The sequence below is a fragment of the Rousettus aegyptiacus genome, unplaced genomic scaffold (genome assembly GCF_014176215.1).
Source record: "Rousettus aegyptiacus isolate mRouAeg1 unplaced genomic scaffold, mRouAeg1.p scaffold_m13_p_15, whole genome shotgun sequence".
In the NCBI taxonomy this organism is placed as follows: domain Eukaryota; kingdom Metazoa; phylum Chordata; class Mammalia; order Chiroptera; family Pteropodidae; genus Rousettus; species Rousettus aegyptiacus.
Genome location: NW_023416290.1, coordinates 54,464,292 through 54,482,602, shown reverse-complemented (window position 1 = coordinate 54,482,602; position 18,311 = coordinate 54,464,292). Strand labels below are relative to the sequence as shown.

The 18,311-nt window shown below is 45.0% G+C and overlaps 1 protein-coding gene across 9 annotated transcripts in view; it reads left to right on the top strand.

The window, feature by feature from the left end:
* Positions 1-18,311, top strand: part of CYRIB (CYFIP related Rac1 interactor B) — a 119,174-nt gene that overhangs the window by 30,285 nt on the left and 70,578 nt on the right. For all 9 annotated transcript variants that reach the window (XM_036233038.1, XM_036233030.1, XM_036233036.1 and 6 more), the window contains exon 2: positions 2,468-2,520. The gene's annotated coding sequence lies outside the window, so the exon portion shown is untranslated. The remainder of the gene's footprint in view (positions 1-2,467; positions 2,521-18,311) is intronic.

Genomic DNA, 18,311 nt, shown 5'->3' with positions numbered 1-18,311 from the left:
TTCTTCACCTAGGTCAGGAGCTAGGTGGGAGAGCGGAGTCAGTCCCGTGAGAAGACCAATTGTATATGTGAGCCGTAGGTGTTTTCTAGAAATAAATAACAAATAGAGGACAGCTCCTGCGTTGAGTCACTGCCCAGTCACTCCCAAAGGGAAAAAGAAAGAGGAAGGAGGGCCCACGTGGCATGGCTGGGACTTCCTTTGTGCCCTGGGGTGGACTCAGGGACTTTGGCTTGCTGGCGAAACGGCTGTCAGGGCAAGAGGAGGATCTGGGTTCTCGAAAGACCACAGAATCAGCCCTTGGGGCTGGGAGGGACGTCCGGAGGCCACCTAGTCCAGGCAAGTTACCCTGACAAGCTCACCTGCCTATGTTTCGGGGCCGACATGTCCTGCCTCTGTCTTCCCACTTCTTGTGCTTGACCACGTGAACCAGCGGCTTAGCCCGCGGGCCTCTGCACACGCTGTCAGTTCTGCTCCGATCGCCTCCTGCCTCGGCCGGGCAGATTCTAACTTGTCTTTTAGTTCTCAGCTTAGATATCACCTCCTTGGGGAAGCTTTTTCTCTGCCTATCACTTTCCATCCCCTGCCGAGTAATTAAATACCCTTTTCTGTGACCGCCCAGCACCTGGACTCATCCCTGTTGTATCATATTTTCATTCCCTATTGTAATTGCTTGTTCGCCTGTAATTGCCCCACTAATCCGTGAGCTCCTGGGTGGCTGGGACGGTTTAATTCCTGGAATTATCTCTGTGGTTGTATGCTTAGCACATCATAGATGCTCTGTAGATAGTTCTTGAATGAATGAGTTATCCTCACTCAACAGCAGAGGCTGCAGGAGATGAGGGAGGTTCGGTGACTTGCCACTGTCACACAGCTCTGAGGGACTGATCAGGGCCTCATAGTGTGAGTGTAAAGAGAAGACAAGATCAGAACTGGCTTTCAGATCCATAGTCACGGTTCTCACTGCCCACGTCGTGGAAGTGAAAATACGTCACTCTTATTTTGGGATGACCACTTTCCCATAGGATCGTTATTCTGTGTCCTGGGTTTACCTCTGCATGATATGATGACCAACCTAGTCTTCATGTTTTTAAAACAAACAAACAAAAAAAATGGTTTCGTGAGCGTGAGTGAGTGCACCTTTTCTAATTTCTAGGACTTTTGCCCAAGGCCCTAAAATTTTTCCCGAGGGAGCGACATGTCCCCATTTTCTTTTTTGTAAACGTGGTCAAAGAATCGGGGGGAAAAAAAAACAACCTTTATGTAACTGGAAGACGTAGCGGGAGGAGTCACAGGAACTATAACCGTTTTGGGGGAGCATCTGTGTGTGCATGGTGCGTGTCCACACACCCATGCAGGGCGTGGGGCGCGTTGACCACATTTGAGGACTTAGCTCGCGAGTGTGCTTTGATGGTTCTTAAATCCCCTCTTTCTCTGCCACCAGAGCAGTTCCGTGATGATTCTTTAAAAGGGAATTTTAAACCACATGCAACAAAAGCAACCAAAAGAAAACCCGTGCCTGCGAACAAAGGGATCGCTGGCGGAAGCAGCCGAAGTGGTTGCCTCGGTCAGCTGATCGTGTTCTTTCTCCCAGGACAATCAGGCAGACGTGGCCCCCCGAACCTTTTGTGAATAAAACGAGGCAGGTTAAGTGGCTTCCGGTAGTTTCGGCGCCCGATGAAAAGCAAAGAGAAAACACTCATGCAACTGAAGATTTAATCAAAGTAAAGGCCAGAAAAAGGCATTGTTTCCCTTTGACACAGTAATAAGAACATCTAGACACTGCTGACTTCGCCCCCATCTTTACGCTAAATGCTGGTGAATGTGTTCGAATGGGATGTTGTCTAACCATGGTTTTTACGAAAACTCCCTTTGATTCATAAGTTTTTGTCCAAATCTCTAAGATTGAAGGTGACAAGGGTGGTGTAATGTACATGCTTGTTTTCCTTTCTCTACAGTGTAGAAACCTAAAACAGGAAGTGATTCAGAGGTAGAATGACTAACACCAGACCAAAAAGTTGAGCTGAGCATTTTGCTGGGACCAAGACTCACTGCTGTAACCCGGCACCCTTTGTCATAGAATCCCCAATCTGAAAGGGCAGTGTGGATGTACCCTCTGTTCCTGGGACAACACAGTCCAGCCAACTGTCCCTTAGTCAGAGAAGTTGGTTTGGGCCTTCGCTCTTTCCTTACTGTGAAACCTTTAGTTAAGTGACTGGACGTCTCTGAAGCTCCATTTCTTTATTTGTAATACCTAATACTGTTTTGAACATTCAGTGAGAAAAATGCTTGTGGAACATGCTCTGTGAACTCTAGTGGTCTAAAGACACGGAATTTGGAGATGGTATTCCCAGATTGTGTCTTTGGTATGGGAAAAACTAATGGCAGCTAGGGTTTGTTTCCTGGGGGTTTATTGTGTGCTGAGGTCTGTTGTTTCTTGCTTAATCCTTGTTATAACTCTGTTTTACAGGAGAAGAAACTAAGACCTGGAGTTTGAGTAATTCTTTCAAAGCTACCAAGTTGGTGAGTAACAGAGCCTAGTTTGACCTTGGCTGTCTGGCTTTTGCCTCTGTGCTCTTAACCGCTTCACTGTGAAGAAAACTTAAAGTGGATGGTAATATTAGGCCAAGACATAGATTTCAGTTCGATAGAAATAAGAATCCTCTGCCTCTGTTGAAATTAGAATCCATGTGCATTCTTTCATTCACTCCAAGAACGTTTATTGAGAACCGACAAGGTTGTCAGATCGAATGTTAAATAAGAACTACAACTTTGGAGAGAAGACAATGCCACCCTCCTATTATCAGTACTACTACTACTAATAGCTCACATTTATCGGATACTATTGAATACTAAGAATTATCTCATTTGAACTCTACAACAGCCCTAGAAAGTTGAGGTTCAGAGTTGAGAACTTGCCCAAGTTCACTCCACTATAAGAGGTAGTCTCAGTCCGTTTAGGCTGCTCTAACAAAACACCACAGACTAGGGGCCATATAAACAACAGAAATTTAATTCTCACTGTCCTAGAGGCTGACAAGGCCAGGGATCAAGGTGCCAGCAGATTTGGTGTCTGGTGAAGGCTCGTTCATCTTTCTGCTATAACCTCACGTGGGAGAAGGGGCGAGGGCACTAATTTTATAAGGGCACTAATTTCCTTCATAACGGCTCCACTCTCATGACCCAATCACTTCCCAAACATCCCTCCTCCAAATGCCATCTTGTTGGGGGTTAGGTTTCAACATACGAATTTCGAGGGGCACAAATAGTCCTTCGCAGGGGGAGAGGCACTATTCACATCCAAGCCGTCTGGCTTGAGAGCCAGTGATCTTAACTACTGTTACGTGTGTCACTCTTGTAAGGCCTCTGATGAGCCTGGGTGTCCTCTGCCCCCAACAGGGCACTTCCCTTTTCTGCCTCTTCTTTCTGTAGACTTCCTGGTCTCCGCAATACCTTCCATTTGACTGATTGGCTGTAGAGAGCTTTAGCCACAGAATGGAGATCAATTGGCAGAATGTTACGCAGCAGTCTTTTGTGCATGCTTCCAACTTTTATTTTAATTGGGATGTAACTTACGTGCTGTAATGGGCACAAATCACAATCATACAGCTTGATGAATTTTCAGTAGGTCTCACCCAGATCCGAGCATATATTTCTATCACTCCAGCAAGTTCTCTCATGCCCCTTTGTGGTTAGTCCTGCCCCCGGAGCTAATCACTGTTCTGGTGTATGGAAATCATATCTCTATCGTACCAAAGATTCCTGCTTCGAACTCATCCAGATACAAATATACTTGCTCAACAAAAACAAAACAAAGTAGAGATAAAAATAACACTTTCAGTAGCGTGGGTGATCCTGTCATTCCACCCAACTGGCATCTCTCTTGGACTGAGTGTGAAAGAGAGAGACAGATCTGCTGTCCCTTCTGTCGGTCTTTGTTGCTATGGCTTTTTAGAGTGTGAGCATCTTGTGCCACTGAGTTTCTCATATTTATAGATTTTGATTATCATACAACGAGGCCCCCAAATCCAGGCCAGTTATTTCTTCTGGCGTTCAACCTAAGAAACTAAATCTGATGCTGAAGAAAAACGGGCCGTGTTGGACTTAATGGGAAGTGGTTTGTCCGTCTCCATTGTGGGACTTTACTCTGGGATGTTCAAGGAGAATTTTGATTCCTTTCAAGTCTCATATTATGTACTGACTTTAGAAGCTAACCCTTGAGGAAGACACAGTGGTAATGTGGACAGAACACAAATATGAGTAAGTGGTTATCTTAGATTTGGTGACAAAGAAGGCTGTGGTAACATGGCAGACTTTGCTGATTTGCATGGGTCCTTCCTTATAAGAACACGGAGTTAACTGAAATATAAGAATTATATGCTGGGGAGCTCATCGGAAAGGGAAGTCCGTGAGTGCCAAAAATGAGGAGAGAAATCTAAGCCAAATGGTTGAGTAAGCTGAAGCCATGGCAGCCCATGGGGCTTTCGTACCCAGGAATAGGCAGTAGAGTCTGGGGCGTTGATGTTTTAATGCCACAGTGGGTCTGGAAGTGATACCTGGGCCCCAGGTGGAACTGAGCACCTGAGAGCCTTAAACATCACACTTCTTCATGAAAAGGCGTTAGAAAAACTCAGCTCCCTGGAGAAACAAAGAGGAAGCTTGCCTTAGAGGGAAAAAGCCATCAGCAAGAAATTAAAAACTGGGGCTGTACCATATGTGGTTGTGGAATCTATATCGTTATTGTCTATGAGATATAAGACCCCCTCGAGCTGAGGAATTAAAATAAAACCTGGCCTAATAGCATGGAAATTCCACAAAATCACTCCATAGTGATATTTCTACAACCCAGACTTAGCAGGACACCCACAGAAAGAACTACCTTCTCTGAAGATGAGTTCACAATTAAATATGAACTCTTCATGAAATGAACTGCTTTGAGTTGAAAGTAATAGAACCCGCTAAAAGAAACTATAAAACAGTATATCAAAAATGTAAAGGAAAATGAAAAAAATACATTCATTTGAAAAGCAGCCAAATTGTTATGAAAAATAGTCATTGAAATTAAAGTCCAACAAAAAGGTTAACTGACAGATTAGACATAGCTAAAGAGACAATTAGTGAACTAGAAGATAATAATAACAGTTTACATTTATTAAATTATTAGTGTGTGCCGGACACTGTTCTGTATACTTGCATTTAATCCTGAGAACAAAATTATAAGGAAGGCGTTATCATTATCATCCATAGTTTACAGGTGAGGAAACGAAATCACAGTCGTTTAAGACACTTACCCGAGGTCACGTAGCTGGTAAGTGACAGAGCTGGGATTTGATCCCAGGCTGCCTAGTGCGGCCTAGAGTCAATGTTTACAATTACTACACTATGGAAAATAGTCGAGAACAAGCACTAAGTGGTAAAGAGGTGAGAATATGCAAGAATGGTAAGGAGGCATCAGGAGAGGATGAGCAGGCACTGCTTAGGTCTGAAGGGGGACGAGGGGAGAGTAGGTAGTAAAAGATATGATGATTAGATGTCCCTGCAGGTCTTCTCCAGTCCTAGGTTTCAAGAATTTGTGACCATATCGAGGGTGGAAATTTTAGAGAAGAGTGGCAGAGCCTCAGTTTCCCCTGTAGTCTGCGTTAATGTGCTGATATGTTTGACGAAGGTCTTTCTGGCGGGGGAAAAAGAAGAAGCCCTGACTTGTAGCACCTGCTGGTTTCTCTGGTATAAGTACATCCACCGTGACCAGTTTCAAGCTGCCAACATGATTGTCCCTGAACGTAGAGCTGGGAGCGATGCAGACGGCCGGCTCTCGCGAGCTGGTATGAGCTGGCTCCGGCAGCCGTGGCCCTGACATTCATTCTGTTGTAAACTCTGATCTCTGGGTAGTGCATCCAGGCGTGGAATTTTCAGGAAGAAGAAATGTCATGTTCATGATGCCGCAGGGGCAGGAAGGGACAGTGGGTCAAGAGTGGAGCTCTGCCCCCCCCCCTTTCTTCCCTTATATTAAAGAACAAAACAAAACATTTTGCGAATGTAGGTGGAGAAACTGGCATCCTTATTATATTATTGGTGACAGTGAAAATGAGTACGTCTTGGAAGGGCAATTCGGCACTCTCTACCAACATCTCAAGTACACGCACCCTTTGACCCTGCAATTCCACTTAAGGATTTTATCTCATAAATCCCATCTTTCCTGTAGTTACACATGTACGCAGATCTGTGTGAAGTGTGTTCACTGCAGCGTTATTTGTTATAGCAAGACGCTGGAAGTGGCGGAAATGTATGGCAATTGGGTGTTGATTGAATGAATTATGGTGTATTTTTACAGTAGAATACTGGGCCACTGTTTGAAGTATTAGGTCACAAATGCTAAAAAGGTTACATTCTTAAGTTTAAAAAAAGACAAAATGCCTAAAAGCGTACGTGGTGTACTCTTATGTGTAAAAAAAGGAAAGGGAGGTATGAGAGCTTATACACACCCACCCACATATACATGCTCGATTGTGCGCAGATTATTGCTGGAAAGACATGAAGACAGAAGGTCGTTGTGGGGAATACTGTTTACCTCTTGGGGGAAAAGGGGATCGTGGGTCTAGGGTGGATGGAAGATATCTTACTGTATATCCTTTTATGTTCTTTTGAATTTTTAAACATAAGTATATAGTATTTTTTTCCAGTTAAAAACAAACTTGTTAACAAAATCTTCTCTTTTGGAACTTTGAACCTCGAAGCCCCTCTCATTTTTAGAAGAGATTGACAGGTTTCCATGGGGTTGCTAATCCCCAGCATCTGTTGGGTACATGCCAAGCACCAGGCACTTCTGGCATGGTCTGGCCTAGCCCCCACACTCATACCTGTAGATCTCTCCATCACTTGGCCCTGCCAGGACCCTCGTAGTTGCCCAGTCAATGTATGATGATAAACAATAACCCCATTGCCGGGAAGAGGGGAGGTAAAGTCTCTGTGCAAAGTCACATGGCATGCAAGTTGAGGAATTGGAATTCAACAGCTGTCTTAAAAGTGTTTTAGAAAACAGGGGTAACCCAGCTGCTTTTTAGAAATTGAAATTATTGGGAAGCCATCCCAAGCCTTTCTCCCTCCTGCCACCAATCCCTGGCACCTCTCTTGAGACACATGGGAGTGTTCTGTCAGTATTAATTTTTCGGACTCCAAGAGTCTTTGCTCTGGAAAGTTGGAGCCGTGTTTCCAGACCACATCGATGGCTGATATGTTCAGGAACAACAAAGGCAAGGAGAATTTGTCCTGCGGTGTCCTCCTTTTCCAGCTTATTTTATCCTCACAGCTCTCCCGTTGAGTATGCATCATCAAAAGTCTAGGAGACCTTAGCTCTGTTCGCACAAAAACACCGACCTTCAGGGCCTTTCTTAGTAAAATAGACGTCCCGAGTTGCTTCTGGTGTTGTTATTGTTGTGTTCGGCCATCTAACCCATCTTGAAACGTTTTAGGGAACCAGAGGCTTTCTCTCCTCTCTCTCCCTTTTTATCCTTTGGTAATAAATTCAGTAAATAGGTTATTCATCTTGAAAAGGCCGTCGTGATGTTGCTGTGATTTGACCAACAGTAATCGAATAGGCAAGAGAATGAGAGTGAAAAGTTAAGTTTAGAGAATCAAAGTCACAAAAACTGACCCGAGTGTGATTTAAGAGCATAACATCATCTGTAGCTTTGGGATGAAATTCTTGCAAGTGAGGGCCGTTTGACCTTGGTGCTTTGCTGTCTCTCTGGATGCTATTTTGTGGGCTTATTCAGAACATGCCCTTAAGCACTTTCAGTATCACTGCCCGAGGTGCAATGTGGGATGTAGCGGTTTTAGTTTACTGTGAGATGAGTGTGTTATCTCCAGTGTTATCTTGACTCTCTCAAACAGTAATTCTATCTTCCTTGCCTGAGTGCAGAAAGAGTGAGTTTAAATGCTGTTTCTCCTGTGAGCCCTTTCCCGACATCCCCTTCCTTTGCTCCTACTGCTTCGTGTGGTATTTAATTAAAGCAAATATCCTATTGGCTCCAGATAATCGTAGTTGTTTGTAGCTATTGCCACATCACACTGAGTGCCGGGGAAAATGGCACAGATCATCTCGCCGCATCTGTGCGTAGCCGACACACAGCATCTGTTACAGCACTTCGCATTTCATTAGTCAGGATTCTTGTTACCTCGAAACAGAACCCCAACTCAGACTGGCTTTTGCAGCAAGAGGATTTGCTGGTTTGTGGAACCGAGAAGTCCAGGGGTAGAACTTAAGGAGTGGGGGCGTAAATGGGGTTGCGAAGGCGTACCTAGTTTTGCTCCTTCTCTCAGTAATGCTCTACTGTTTCCTTTTGGATTGTGTGGGCAAGAGAGCTGTCAGCAGTTCTAGCAGGAAAAAAAAGGCCACTTGTACAACAGTTGAACAAAACTTTCAGAATTGAGTTCCACTGTCTCTGATTGGTGTTCTCCAGGTAACAGGCGCATCCCTGAGCCAATCCCTGTGGCCAGGCGAAGGCAATGCTGTGATTGGCCATCCTGGATCGAATGCCCTCCCCCTGAAGAAGCTGGGGTAGGGTCTGTCTGCAGCTCCCAGCGCACCAGGATTAAGGATGAGGGAAGCTGATGTTCCCCAAGAATATCTGGGAACTGTTTGTGTATGAGGGTGGGGGTAGGCAAAAGCCAGGATGTCCAATATAGTAGGTTTTTAATCAGTGTTTGCTCGATGAATGAATGAACAGATGAATGAGCTGGTTATACAATACCCAGTGTGGAGTTTTAACAGATGGAGCCTTCGCAGAGAAGAGGGATACAGGAGAGCCTTGAAATCAAGTCATGTAAGGGTGGCATTAAATTAGCCGTAATAGTTATCAAGAAATAGGACCCGTAGGGGACATGTAAAAGCTGTTACCTAGAGATGGAACACTTGCCGGGTCCCTAATTTATGTCATAGGTCCTGGGACAGACGCTTTGACTGACACCACCCCACTTTTATTTTCATTTTGTTTTTTATTAGGCTGTCAATTTATGTTCACTGTAGAACATTTAAAAATGCACGAAAAGAAGAAAAAGTAAATCCTCCCATAATCTTACCACCTAAGGCTCATCGATATTATTTTGGTATACATTTTTTCAATCGTTTCTCCGTATTTATAGCCACATGTAAATTTTTTCCTGATTAAATCTTGGTAATTATATTTGTCCAAGAAAGAAACTGTGGCTCAGAGTTTAAGGAGTTGCCTGAGGTCCCAGGCTTGGATACTGAAATTCCAGGGCCAGAGAGTTCAGCCCATATCTGTTAGGTTCAGAAGCCCTCTCCCATCTCCGGGTCTTTGATTTACTTGCCGCATAACCAATCTGTGTACTTATAGGATTTTACTATAGTTCTGAGAATCTTGATTTCATCACTCTTTGTTTATTGACTCACTCATCTTCACCGTGCACTCTGGAAGTCTTTCATTGGGCGCCTTCCGGATGCCCCTGCCCACCTGGAGTTGGCAGTGTAGCTGAGCTCCACATCACTTGTCAATGGTTATGTCAGAAGCTTCTAGGGATGTGCAGATCTGCGATACTGCTGATTGCACTTGCCCCACGCCTCTTTGTGGAAGGAACTAGCAAAGCAGTGAGGAAGCACCACACAACTGGATGACCTAGTTTTATACAGGCCCCTCTGCCCAAGACTCCTGGGCGTCGAGGGGTGGGAAGCTCAGGGTACACATTCCCTGTCCTCACCCGCCCAGGGCTGGTGCTGCTGGGCAACCCAGGGTATGGCCCCTCCCTAGGATGACTCTATTTTCTAAACCCCAGGTCAGAACCCACAGTATGAAGCAGAGTTAGGCAAACAGCAGGAGAGAGACACCCATTTCTGGAATACAGCCTACCCTGGGTGCTTTGGCATGGCCCCCTTGCCCAGGGAGAGAGGTATCAGCTTCCTTTTGCAGGGTGAGAAGCTGAAGCTCTGTTGGAGCTGCTATTTGAACTCGGGCCCATCTGATGGCTCCAGGCGGTCCCCAGGACCTTCCAATTTGTACTCCTTTGATCTAGATATATCTGGGGAGTGGAGCTTTCAAAGGTTTTAAAACTCCAGGTGATTTGGTAAGTTTCATTCCATTCACTTATTTTGAAAGATATTTATTGAGAGTCCATATTCAGAAATGCTTCTAGTCCCTGGGAGACCAGGTGACCAAGGTCGATGAAGGCTTCTGCTCCCAGGGAACTTGAAGTCTGAGTTAAATGGTTGGAAGAGCGATGATGTTTCTGCACCTTCTTTTGCTCAGTGGTTCATTCAGCCACTCAGGAGGACATATCAGTGAGGATGCTTGTATCACAAGGGCCAGAAAACCCAGTTCAAGTTGGGTAATTGATAGATGCAGTTGAGTGGTTCACAGACCAGAAAGCGGCTAGGTAAGGTAGGACTCAGGCACACTTTGATTAGGGTTCTAGCTTCATTTCTTTGTGATTATCTGGACTCTGCTCTTCTGAATCGGCTTGGCTCTCAGGCTGACTCCCTTCATAGCAGTAAGAGGGCTGCTAGCAGGGCTTCTGAATTTTTCAGTGCCAGGAGACACTGCATAGAATACACACGCTCCAAGAAGTGTAGAGAACCTTTCAATATGGTGGTCTGGCTGCCTGTAGCTCTTAGACCACACGCCTGTTTGTTCACATCCAGGGGACAAAAGCTAATCTTTCTCCATAGCCATTGAACAAAATTTCTGAGCTTCACTCCGATTGGGTCATAACAGGACATGCCTCTATCTCTCAACCAATCGTGGTGGCAGAGGAAATGGGATAACACCGATTGGCTTAGACTGTTCAGGAGTCACCCCTGGGACTGGCCATGAGATCTGAATGTCTGCAGGGTGCTGCTCTGTGGGAGAGGAAGAGAGAAGATGCTGAAATGGCAACTATAGTCTCTAAGTGGACAGTAAAGTAGGATCTGGGCATAGAAAGATGAGCAGGCATTCTTTCTGCTCTTAAAAAGCTTGCATTCTAGTGAGCTTCCTGAGATTTTTGACAATGATCTGACTGAGGGAAGACATTTACCTTTATTGAATTCTAGGCACTCTACATGTGTTCTCAGTTCTTATACTGCCCCTCCCTAGTAGAGAAGTATTTCCATTTTATAGGTGAGGAGACAAGTTTAGAGAGGTTAAGCTGCTGGCCGGCAGTGACACACACCTGGGAGGAGGAAAGGGGTTCTGAGGCTGCGGATCTCACGTTCCTTCCTCTCCTCTTTGTGACGCTTGTAGACAAAATAGACGTTATCTTAGACCCTACAAAGTTCACCTAATGACGCCTCTACAATAAGCAGGGCCTTGGGAGCACTTACTGCTTTTCATTTCGAGCTTTTATTAGAGACTTCCTGCCTGCTTTTTTTTCCCTTTAACTAATTCTGGATGAGAGGAAAACTCTCCCAGGTCCAGATAAGCAACAGATAATTGAATGAGCTTTTGAGAAAAGCAGAACCATTGTCAACTCAATGCATCAGAAGAGATGGTTACATTCAGATAATTTTACAAAAAAAAAAGATTTCTCTCTCTTTTTGACTTTGCTGCCTGAGGCTGCCATTCAGTTTTAAAGTAAGAGACTATTATGTAATCGTATACAATGCTTCTTTCCCTCAGGGCCAAGTCGAACATCAAAATACAGAATATGTTTTCTTCCTTAAGAGTTTATGGAAAGCCAGTACGATTCTGAGGTTAAACTGTCAAAACAAGGGCAGACAAGCTGGATTTTTTGGTTTCCTCCAGACTGCACAGAGACATCATCTCCAACAGAGCAGGAGATGGTTCGCTGGGAATCGTTGCTGTGCCCGTGACATAAATGTCTATGGTCATAGTGCCACCTGCACCCGACAAGCATCCTTTGCACTTTGCTGCCAGGCGACGGGGCACTCATTTGTTCGTAGTTCTCTGGACCTCACTTATTTCCATCCCAGCAGATGTAATTTCATCCTGGGAGAAAATTAATAAAAATGGGGAAATCGAAATGGTGGTTGGTAACAAGTCGATGCGTAAGGTTTCCAGCTTAGATGCTGCACTTTTACAGTTCTTGTGTCTGCTTTTCATTTTTTTTTTCAGGTTATTACTCATAATAATGAATTTACCTATTTAAATTTCTGTTAAGTTGTCTGCTATGTTTTGGGTCTTGGGGGTAGAGAGTTGAACAAAACATAGTCTTAATCACTAATGGCTTTCAGTGACCCTCCTCTGACCAGATATCCTCCCAGTCTGTTCACACCAGTATAATTTTTTGGTCCTGCTTTATACTGGGTGTGGCAAACTGGTTAAACTGGACCTCAGAAAAGGTGTGAAGTAAAAGTAAAAAGGAAATGAGGAAGGCCTGAGGGTAAAATGCATAAGCTTCAGTGTCAGGGTAAAGACCAGAAAAATAGGGTGGCGGGGTTCATCTTGTTGAATGTGCAGGGTGACCACTGTGGTTGTTATCAGGCCTGATATTTCGGGGTTCTTTGTTATCGCAGCACAACCTGACCCACCCTGACTGACGTAACCACCGCAGAGGATTTACGTGGCAGGCCAGCTTGTGCGTATATGTGTGCGTGTGCATGTGTGCAATCCAACACATCTATACGGAGATAGGAATTTTGCTGCCTCGGTGGCAGTGGTTCTCAAACTTTTCTGCACGTTAGAGTTGCCTGGGACCTTTTAAAAATTCCAAAGCTAGGGTTGCACACTAGATAAATTAATTCACCAGCTCTGGGGGTAGGACGCAAGCAGTAGTAGTTTTTAAGTTCCCCTGGTGATTCCAGTATGCAAGCAAGATCAGGAGCCACTGGCGTGTGAGAAGTATAGTGACAGCATCATTATTGTTTGAAGAGGAGTAGGGATAATGGTAATGACCGTGGTTCTAGCCGTCATTATCATTTACCAACTGCTACCTATATGCCACGGTGCCTGACAATCATTTTCACATCTCATTCGCACTGCGGCCTTACAAGACAGCTCTCTAGTAGCTGAAGAAGGAAAAGAGGGGTCATATCTTTCGACTTGATGTCAGCTAAAGAGTTGTTTAATCCACATTGTCAAGTAAAGTCCAGAAGGATGGAGTCGTCGGGCTCATCTTGTTGATCCCAGAGTGACCACTGTGGTCATCACTGAAGCTGGGATTTGGGGGTTGTTTGTTACCACAGCGTAACCTGGCCCATCCTGACGGATGCAACCATCCTTTTAATAACCGCAGTGGATTCAGGAGTCGATCTGCAAAAGCACATTTTGCAAAGTTATAAATCGAGGATGAGTTAATTTTGGCTTGTGGCTTGGAAAGAGAAACGAGTGTAGTAAACCAGGCTATTAATCTCGGGTTGGTGGATTCATCCATCAAAATCACAATATGTGTTTCAAAAAAATCAGGATAAATCAATTAATAAAACATTAGCGTGTATTTCCGTAGCGCTTTTCCCAGTGGAGTACACAGAGCTATACCAGCCTCATACCATTCGCTAGTCTTTTGGACGCATCCTAGAAGGCTGTGTGTTACCGTAAGGTGAAAACAGGAACTAAGTTATGTTGAAACATTTACCCAGAGTCCACAGAGATGCCTGACCGGGGAGCGTTAGTGGGCGGGTAGGATTTCGGCCAGAAGTAGGAGAGTTTTGGGAAAGGTGTTCGTAGCAGCGAGAACACCTTGGGCAAAGGCGGGACAGCACGAACCAGTGTGCATAGGGGCTCCGTAGTCAGTTTAGTGTTACTGCCAGGGGAGAAACCATCCCCCGCTCTTCTGGGTGATTGGGAAGTCCCGAGAAATCTGCCTTTCCGCGTGGCTCTTCATCATTTGGCACATATGTCTCTTAATTTTTTTTTTTTTTTGACTTCGGCAATAGTTACGTGTAACGAAGGGCCAGAGAAGCAGAATGCTTTAATTGACCTCCTTTAACTGAAAGGTCACACCAGACGCCATACCAACTTTTGCACGCTGCTTATTAGGAGAGGTTTTTTTACAGGGTTCTGTTGATGCCTCGAGGATCTAGATTAATCTTTGAAAATGAACTCAGTTCTCTGACAGTATAGACAGGGAACCCCCATGACCCTGACTCTGGGCCCAGAGTCCAGGCATTAGGGGATTGTGTTCCTGGGGGCCACCCCTGGGCCCCTCTTTGGCCTTCCATTTTCTTAAGCATAAAATGTTGGGTTGAAGGTAAATTTCAAGGTTCTGTCCATATCTAAAGTTAGGTAATTCATTCAGAAACTGATGCAGGCGCTCATTTATGCAAGTGGCCTGTTCAGTAAAAATGCTATGTCAATGCCGAAGTGGACATCACAGACATTTTCTCCAATCTGTGGGTTCAGACGAGACCAGAGCTGGGGCGAGGCAGCACTGTCTTTCCTACCTTCCTCCTGCATTAAAAGAGTGAGGAGGAAGCGCTCCCATAAAACCTGTGTTCTAACATGAAATCAGCACGGGATTTTTAGAGAGGAAGCTAGCCAAACCAGTTAAGCTTCTTCTCACTCATGTTAGTTCTCTCTTGGAAAGGTGTTTTTTTAATTTTTTTTTTATTTTTTATTTTTTTTTATTTTAAACCTTATGCAACATCTTTTCTCCTGTAGCCCCAAAACTCAAACGTATGAGAATTTAAACTCTTCCCACACCCTTAGTTCATGTTTAACACCCCCACTGTTCGGTCTTAGGCGCCGACTTTCAGTATGGGGACACTCAGCCAGCGATCTAAGCGATTTGGCTCTTTAGGGGAGGATTTAAATCTCACCTCCTCATCCTGCTTATCTGTTTCCAGGGCTATGGGCATGTTAGGGCTTCAGAGTAAGGTTATAGCCCGAGGCCTGGGTTAACTCGAACTGGACAGATGCCATTTCTCTGACCGGCTGCAACCGTGTGAGTGCGTGCCTTGTGCCAGGCTCTGTGCTAGCACTGGGGATACACTGGTGACAAAATAGCACGGCCTCTGCCTTCACAGAGCTCACAGTGTTCAGGGAAGTGCAGAAGTCACCATACGGTTACAATGACATGTCATAACCGGGCAGCGTAGGCTCCCGACCTCTCCTAGCAGGATATCAGACCTGCTTTGCCCCAAGCTCCTTCCCTCCAGGCGAGGGCCCCCGCCTGGCCTACACACACAGGCATCTCTGGAGTCACGTGTATTCGTGCCTGTTCTCCTGGATCCTAAGTGGGCTGGGCAGGTGAGCAAAGGCAGCGAGCACCCTTGAACAGAGCAGTGCTGGGGTGGGGTCTGCTCTTCCCCGCTGCCTCACCAGGTAGGCATGGGGAGCCCCTTCATTGCAGGGTGTGACCGTCACTGCTGAAAATGCCAAGTGGGTAGCCCTTTGTGCTACTGAGCCACACGATGGGCTGCAAGAGCTGTTTATGGAAAAGGTCAGCACATCCTGAGTGTGATCTCTGGGATTTTTCTGTAGTCGGCTGGTCTCTGAATGGGGCGATGGGCTTTGGGGCTGCAAACGGCTTGCCATGACTATAAACCCATGGACCAGTGCAGCTCTCTTGGGAAAAACATTGCCTCAGGGCAGGGCTTGGGTGGAAAAAGTGAAGGCATGAAGAAAGTCTTTTCCTCTGTCTACCATTAAAATGTTGGCAAGAAAACCCGATCTGTACTTCCGTTGCCCGTATCAGCGGCAGATTCCCAGATCGAACTCCCAGGCATCATCCTGGCTTCGTCATACCTCGGCTTTTCCTGCTGCAAACCATTTTGCTTCTTCTCTCTTTATTTTGCTTTTTCTTTGGGGACTCTAATATCTCCAGGTGGTGAATGGGCGGTGGGGAGTACAGTTCTGTGGAAATACAGCTCTAAAGCAATACAAACACTGAGAAAAATTAAAAAAAAAATGGGAAGCTTGTCAAGAGGGAAGTGCCGTATTAGAACATTTTATTGTTATTGATATTGAAGAAACCTCCCCTTTGGCTTAACATTAGATTAGTTAAATACTTTATGGTACAGCTACACAGTGAAGTATTATACAGCCTTTAACAACTAGGTAGCTGAAGCACCTTTTGTGAGAAAGGTGATTAAGATAATCCTGAGATAAAAAACACAGCAGATTACAATTCAGAAGAAGAACCAGTTTTATAGAAATATATGCATTATCTCTATTATACAGAGACATAGAAAAACCATTTGGTAGGGTGTCCACAGAGCGTGGGAGTTGGATCATGAGTGGTTATATCTTCTTCCTTTTGCTTATCTGTATTTTCAAACTTTTTCTACAATTAACATGCATTATTCATATAATAAGGTGAAAAAAGTGTATGGGGGCTTGGAACCCCGCTTTTTTTTTTTTTTTTTTTAAAAAGAAATCATTCCATATAATTATCGAGGGGTTTCTAGGATGTGAGTGGGCACAGTGAGAGGTATTGGAGTGGGCAAGCTAGCCCTGGCCTCTGCCTTCCCAGAGCTGGTGTTTTAGTGAGAGGCTTTTTTTTTAATGAAAACTTTTTTAAGCTAAAAGATAAAAATAATTACAGGTTGTGATAAGTGCTGTGAAGGCAAAAAAAAAAAAAAAGCCAGTTGACATGCTAGGGAATGATCGATGGGAGGTGGGGGTCTGACTTTCGGAAGGGCAATGGGGAGGACCTTAAGGAAGGAACCCTTGAACTTAGAGGCTGAGAAACAGCCATGTGAAGAGGCTGCAAAGTGTATTCAAGGCACTGGGAAGGTCCAGCAGATGCGAGGCCACGTGAGCATACTTCCTTCCTGCAGGTCACTCGGAGGGCTGGTGAAACAAGAGCTGCCCACTTGTGAGAAATGTGTCGCATTTGGAAATGGGACAGAGGCTCATAGACAGATGTCGTGAGTCTGGGGAAATACGGCCATCAGGACGACTTTATGGCTCCTGAGAGATTGGTTAACGTTTTGCTAAATAACAGCGTGCTGGCTTTGAACTGTTGGCTTCGTACTTTGGTTCTCCTCAAATAGCAGCTCTGATGCCATCTTTCGGTGCGAGATTCCCAGGCCTCCTTCCCCTGTCCTTTTTGGAGGCTTACTGGAGGCTCATCCTTAAGGCGTGACACTAGAGTCTTAGTCCTTAACCTTGAACTCCTGGCTGTGGTGGAAATGTTTGGGAAAGGTGCCCCCTCCTCAAAAATTCAGTATTCATTTATTCTGCGAAGGGGACGAGGAAAGCAATTGACAGAAGTCCCCGAACGTTAGATTGAGGACTCAGACTGGGTACAGAGGCAACAAAAACTATATCCTGCTTCAGCATATTAAATAGCGTATTCGAGGTAACGATGGCAGTAACTCTTCAGAGTTCTAAGGGCAACTGGGCAATACAATTCAAGAACCATAACAATGTTGAGATCCTTTGACCCCATAATTACAGTTCAGGGAACTTATGCTGAAGTCATCATTTTTTAAGGGAGTCAAAACCAAGAAAACAACAGTGGCCGTAACAGCGGTAATATGGTCAACGACGGCATAGTGCTTGGGGGTTTCGAACTTGTTCTCCTATACTGTTTTTAGGAGAGCTTTGCAGCAGTCCGGTGAAGTAGGTTCTTATCCCCATTTCACAGGAGGGAAATGGAGGGTTAGAGAGATTCAGTGAGTGGCCCTGCTTCACTCTGGCAGAGTCAAGCTCTGAACTCTTATAGCTGCCTGGTGAGTTTGCTGCCTGGTGGGTTTGCTTAGAAACTCAAGAAAATGGTGCGAGTCAAGGAAGCATGGGGAAGGAACCAAGAAAAGAATTATTAAACTTAATGCATGCTTAGTTCTGTCCCAAATTTTTTCCTCGTCTTGTCTAAGTTAATCCTTACAACAAACTTATGGAGAAACTGAGGCTCTGAGAGGTTGAATAACTTATGTAAGTTGTAGAAAAGGTTTCAAACCCTCGTCAGGCTAAATCCAGATCTCTGAGGTGCTTTCAGCTCTGTTCCGCTGCCCTCTGCTTTACCAGAATGCATTGCTGAGTGAGTGAGCAAATGAAGGAATGGATTAGAGGGGTTAGGACTTGACAGCTAGCTTCCATAGAAAGTCAGGCATCAGGAGTCCCGTGGGCGGTAGGTCGTTTTCCATGGCTCTGCAGTTTCTATATACAATACAGTTGTCCAGGCCTCTCCCGCGAGAGTTGCGGCTTTGCTGGCTCTTGAGGGCACACTTTTCCATTACCCTTCACCCAAAGGCTCGCTCTCGACGCTCAACTCATCCATTACAAAACGCCCAGGGCCAAGGGAGGCTAGGGTAGACCAGGCATTCAGGGTGTGGACCTTCAGCAACTGGAGGAAACTGAGCTATTTCAACATGATGAAATAATCTGCAGCCATTAAAATGATAAATATGACTGCAGAAATATGAAAAGTATTGAGAAATAGTGGCACATAGCTGAAGATTCCAATTGAAGCAATGCACA